This window comes from Macaca thibetana, chromosome 12 (assembly GCF_024542745.1).
Source record: "Macaca thibetana thibetana isolate TM-01 chromosome 12, ASM2454274v1, whole genome shotgun sequence".
Lineage (NCBI taxonomy): Eukaryota > Metazoa > Chordata > Mammalia > Primates > Cercopithecidae > Macaca > Macaca thibetana.
In genome coordinates, this window is record NC_065589.1 from 3043404 (window position 1) to 3049609 (window position 6206).

The following is a 6206-nucleotide window of genomic DNA, read 5'->3' on the forward strand; positions in this document are numbered from 1 at the left end:
GACCCGACGTGAAGGCCCCCGTTCCCCCATCTGGGCACATCAGCAGGTCCAGGGGAAGGTGTGGGGTGCCCAGGCAAGGGCCCCTCGGACTGACCTGTCGGGGTGGGACCTTCAGGGCCTCTTCCATAGTCATGCTGGTCTACTTGGAAAGATCTAGGAAAAACTCAGCTGTCAACCTACTATGACCAAAACGGCTACCAAACATGCTAACTCCTCCATGCCCAAGAGGGTAAGAGGCCCTCACACGTACAGCCAGGGAGAATTAAATTACCGTAGCATGATTTCCAGAAGACAATTCTAAGGGAAAATTCAGAGGCTTGAACATGACCAAACTGTCCAACTTTAGGAAAGAATCTGAAATGCAAACTAAAATATATTTCACATTGTTTTTATTTAAAAATTATTTCCAAATCTCGAGAACCTGTGGGGGGGGGGGGAACACCAAAATGTATTTTAAAAGATACCACCATAGGATTCATAATAGTGAAAAACTGAAAATAATTAGATGATCCCTTTATTTAGGGAATTGTTGAATAAGTAATCCATTCATAACAAGAACTCACAAACACATTTTAAACAATCATGGAGGGAGGACTTTAGTGACATGAGGGTAAAAAAAACCTATCCCGTTAAGAAGAAGAAAGTAAAAAGCATGATCCAAATGCATTTGCATCACAAACTCAACCATGAAAAGCAAAGACCCCACTGATGCTGTGGGAATGCGCAGGAAGGACAGAGATCAACGGTTAATGGGGCTGCCTGCTTGGATGTGGGGTGGAGGGGAGGGCGCATCATGAGTGATATTTTCCAGCTTCTTCTACATTGTCTATACTTTCCAAACTTTCTATAAAAAGTATACATTAATTTTATAATCCACAAAACTAAAATTTGAGAAATGTTAACTAATGTTGCCTTGATTTTAAAACAGCCAATAGCCCTAGTTACAATTTCTTGTGGATGTTTCTATTACAATAGTCACCCTACTCATGGTATTTCGCGAGAAGCAAAAACTATGTAGAGCTGCTCCTCTTCACAGCTCCAGTAACCATAAAGAAAAAAGAGCCAAAAGCACCATTCAGAGCTTTCTGCAGATTAGTGATAAAACTGGCCCAGAAGAAACTCAGAATATTTTCTCCTTGGTGATCAAGCCAATAAATGCAGAGGGGAGAACGTTCACTCCGGAGAAAATGCCGCAGGCTGCCTTCCCTCTCCAGGACCAGGGCCAGGGCCAGGGCGAGACCACCGAATTCACCACTCTACTGTGAATGCACCACCCAAAGCCGCTCACCTGGCTCCCTGCTCCCCGCCTTATCCACCCCTCACTCACAACCAGCCCCCACCACACCCCACCCCTCATTCAGAACCAGCCCCCGCCTCACCCCACCTCTCACTCACAACCAGCGCCCGCCTCACCCCATCCTTCACTCACAACCAGCCCCCGCCTCACCCCACCCCTCACTCAGAACCAGCCCCCGCCACACCCCACCCCTCACTCAGAACCAGCCCCCGCCTCACCCCACCCCTCACTCACAACCAGCCCCCGCCTCACCCCACCCCTCACTCACAACCAGCCCCCGCCACACCCCACCCCTCACTCACAACCAGCCCCCGCCTCACCCCACATCTCACTCACAACCAGCCCCCGCCTCACCCCACCCCTCACTCAGAACCAGCCCCCGCCTCACCCCACACCCCACTCAGAACCAGCCCCCGCCTCACCCCATCCCTCACTCAGAACCAGCCCCCGCCTCACCCCCCTCAGAACCAGCCCCCGCCTCACACTCAGAACCAGCCCCCGCCTCACCCCATCCCTCACTCAGAACCAGCCCCCGCCTCACCCCACCCCTCACTCAGAACCAGCCCCCGCCTCACCCCACCCCTCACTCAGAACCAGCCCCCGCCTCACCCCACCCCTCACTCAGAACCAGCCCCCGCCTCACCCCACCCCTCACTCACAACCAGCCCCCCCTCACCCCACCCCTCACTCACAACCAGCCCCCGCCTCACCCCCCCTCACTCACAACCAGCCCCCGCCTCACCCCCCCTCACCAGCCCCCGCCGCACCCCACCCCTCACCTCAGAACCAGCCCCCGCCTCACCCCACCCCTCCCTCAGAACCACCCCCGCCTCACCTCATCCCTCACTCAGAACCAGCCCCCGCCTCACCCCACCCCTCACTCAGAACCAGCCCCCGCCTCACCCCACCCCTCCCTCAGAACCAGCCCCCGCCTCACCCCACCCCTCACTCAGAACCAGCCCCCGCCTCACCCCACCCCTCACTCACAACCAGCCCAAACTTCCCCAGCATCATCGCAGAGCCCTGCGAGCTCCTTTCCCAGGTGGCTGGGAGGTGGGAGACTCTGCAGTGTCCGTGAGGAGCTGCCTACAGATCTTGGGGAGGAGCTCAGAAATGTCCCCCACCGAGGAGGAGGCTGATGACATGGCCGAGGAGCAGATGAGAGCCGGCGGGATGTCCTGTGAAGGGGCAGCAGGTACCAAATCCCTATGAATGGGAACCAAACCTCTCCCAAATCCAACTTGGAGCCAGAGCTCCTTGACTTCACCCAGATGGGCCAAGTGTGCTGGAGACTAGAAGGAATCCACAGCACGGGGAAGCCGTTGTCCGATCCACTCACCGAGTCAGTGATGCCGGCAGGCGGCAATGGCTGGGCGACTGCATCAAAGACGGGCCAGTGAGGGGTAGTCGGCACCCTCCAGTCCTATCCCGGAGGTGCCACCCAGCAGGCACAAACGCCCTGGATCCCAGCAAGGTGAAGGTGCCAGTGCAGAGGGCAGGCCCAGCAGACGTTTCCCACAATGTGGGTTACGCCAGGTCCAAAGTGGGCGCTTCCAAGTGCCCGGTGTCCAGGGAACAGAGGAGGGAGTGCCTGGAGCTAAGACACAAACTTGCCCTGCGGAGGACTGGGCGGTGAACCGGCACTTGACTCCAGAACCCCACGGCCTCAGGCCATGTTCCGCGCGGCACCCTTTCCTCTCTGCATGGGTACTTCCGATGGCCTCTGTGGCTTTCTTTTCTTTTCCTTTCTTTTCTTTTACTTCCTAGGCATTGCACAGGTAGTTATTTTACATTGTATATCTGATGATGCTAATTTATTAAGTGCTGGAGGGTACATATCTACTGGATTCTGTGCTTTTTCTTTTCGTTTATACAGACTCCAACTCATTTTAGGTGATTTCTTTGCATGTTTTCTGGTTTGTGATTATGAGTTCAGCTTTGGCTGAAGTGAGTCTGCAGGAAACCAGAGGCCGTAAGTCACATGTCCACCTCTCAAAGAGGCTTCCCACTGGGCTCTCCCAGGGCCTCGGGCACTGCCCACGCTGTAGTCCCCTCTGAGTCCTGGTTTGACACTGGAACTGCAGGCCTAAAACTTCATTTCTTATACCCAGGGCTCCTTCAGTGTTTCCACAGGGCAACCACAGTTTTCTTATTTACCTTTCTCGTCTCACTGTTTTTTCCTCTTTTCTTTAGACATTCACTCACTTTATCGCAACTCCAGCAACGTTTGAAAAGTGTTTTTCATTGTTCGTCCAGGACCTAGTTGTATTGTAACAGATCAGGACCCTCCGGTGCAGAGGGGAAGCCCCTCCACCCCTCATAGAGAGGCCTTGATTCCTTGTCTGTGTCGTTTAGAACCTTCCATCCTCCTGTGGAGGAAGCCACTTTTCAGATCTCTAAAATCCACAGATTCAGACTCTGGTTGGGGCTTCTATTAACAAGTCCAGAACAAACTTGGGAGTTGCCCTCTGGGCATTATCCAGAGCTCGGAGACAAAGCACAGGCGTTGAAGTCCCCCCGTGCACAGCCCTCCCAGGCTGGAGTGCGGAAAGCTGCGCGGGGCAGCCTGTCTGCTCTGCCTCCTGTCCTGACACGGTCACCTGCGTCCTGCATTTTCCTGGTTCTCTAAGGCACAAAAGAGCAGCTGCCTCGGGGTGAAACCTCTACCCACAGACCTAAAGGAAGAACTTCAGTCAAAGCAGCAAACAGGCCTTTCTACACTGACATGGTTTGGCTGTGTCCCCACCCAAATCTCACCTTGAATTGTAAGAATCCCCAGGTGTCCAGGGTGGAGCCAGGTGGAGATAACTGAATCATGGGGGCACTTTCCCCCATACTGTTCTCATGGTAGTGAGTAAGTCTCTTGAGATCTGATGATTTTATAAAGGGGAGTTCCCCTACACAACCTCTCTTGCCTGCCACCGTGTAAGATGTGACTCTGCTCCTCATTCACTTTCTGCCATGATTGTGAGGCCTCCCCAGCCATGTGGTACTGTGAGTCCATTAAACCTCTTTCCTTTATAAACTACCCAGTCTCGGGTAAGTCTTCATTAGCAGTGTGAAAACAGACTGATAGACATCCTCCTGAGGTTTAAAAGGCCTGTACTGCAGAGCCTTCATCCTCTTTAACCAAACGCTAGCCTTAGCCACACCTGCCTCTGAAAAAAGGACTCCACATTGCTGGGCTCCATCCGGCTGCAGGGGCCCTGAGGGGGTGGCCGCTGGAGCAAGGTCACCAGGACAGGCACACGTCAAGGCTTCCTTAAGGCCCAGCCTGGCCCCTTGCCCCTCTGCAGAGGCCAACACATCTTCGGTCAGTGCCTGCTGCACACTTCCTGCTTCCCTGGAATACCCCTCGCCTGTAGGTGAAGCCTTGGTCAGCAAGGTCAAGGTCAGGCATGGCATGGCCTGAGCTCAAGGTCTCATGCCCAGGCCACAGGGGTCCAAGCCTCACCCAAGAGAAACATTAATGACCTCAAGGTCAAGCGTGCTGTTTGGAATCTAAGCCGAAAGGCCCAAAGCCACACATCCTGCCCAATGAAACCCTCTCACTGTGTCCTGCCCTTCTCACCCCATCGCCTTCTCTTATTCCTCAAAGTTCCTCACTCCAGGAACTGAGGGTCTTTGAGAGGACTTAATACTAACAGCACCTCTTCCCCACGCAGGTTCAGAACCAGTTGGACACGAGATAAAGAATAAAAGACACAGAACTCAAATTATTACTTATGCCTAGTGAATGCCAAGGTGAAAGTCTTAGCTTAGTGCGGGGGCCAACAACCTTGTTGATGGAAGCCAGAGTAAGAGCCTGCTCCTCAGGGGTGCACGGCTGGACCAGGGCAGATATCCTAGCACCAGCGCACCCAGCGGGGAAGGAGCTCTCAAGGGCACAGCGTCTGCAATCGAACAGCACCCAAGAGAAGCAGGTGCAATGGTGAGTTCAGTGAAGCAGACGCCCTCGCAATGTGGGTGGGCCTCATCCAACCCACTGAAGACCTGAGTAGAACACAAAGGTGGAGAGAGAGCCTTCCCTCTGCCTGCCTGCTGGAGCTGGAATGCTGACCTTCTCCTGCTGTCAGGCTGGAACTGTGCTGTCCTCGGCGTGTCTGGTTCTTGGGCCTCCAGGCTCTGGCTAGGGCGGCAGCACAGGCTCTCCTGCCTTTCCAGCTTGCAGACGACAGGGCGTTGGACCCCCTCAGCCTCCATAATCATGCGAGCCCATTCCATTTCTTATAGCAATGCATCTCTAACTCCATTTCTCTGGAGAACCTTGACTAATACGGGAGAGAGGGAGGAGGGTCTGGGTCTTACAAGGCCCTGGCTCCCAGCAGCATATAGCCCCAGACAGTGAAGGCATAGCTCAAGGCCAGTGGTACTTAGGGAAAATCTCAATTTCTGGAAATCTGAGGGATTAGAGGTTTACCTCATTTTCTACCAACAGCTGCACCATGAAATAAACATTTCGTTTCTGCAAACGGGAACTCTGAATTCCAAGGCCACATCCACCCGTCCCTTGGTGGGTTGCTCGTGAGTCTGGCTGGGCGGTGACAGGGGGGATCTCACAAGGCCTCAGAGTCCAGGCTCCCAGCTCTGCTCCTCCTACCCTTCATAGCCCGGGTGCCTGTGCTGGGATTTCAGGGCCTTTCTCCTACCTCTGAGATCCTTTGCCACTTTTCCAAGGAGATGGAAGTCTGGCGTGAAGTGAGCCATGTCTCCATGGAGCACACTTTATAGATGGAAACTTCTTTCTCCAGTGAAGACTCTGAGATGACCCGGGAGGAGAGCACCATGACCCTCAAGGAGAAATAGGCAGAATCTGTCTGTGTAGGTCGCAGCCTCGGTCCAGGGACCTGAGAGAGCCTAGTGGCCCCTGGAGGCGTCACCTGGAGGTTTTCACGTAAGTTAATGTGAC

General features: G+C 54.0%; 1 pseudogene; it reads right to left on the reverse strand.

The window, feature by feature from the left end:
- Positions 1 to 262: 262 nt before the first annotated feature.
- Positions 263 to 5521, reverse strand: LOC126932560 (uncharacterized; annotated as a pseudogene).
- Positions 5522 to 6206: the final 685 nt, after the last annotated feature.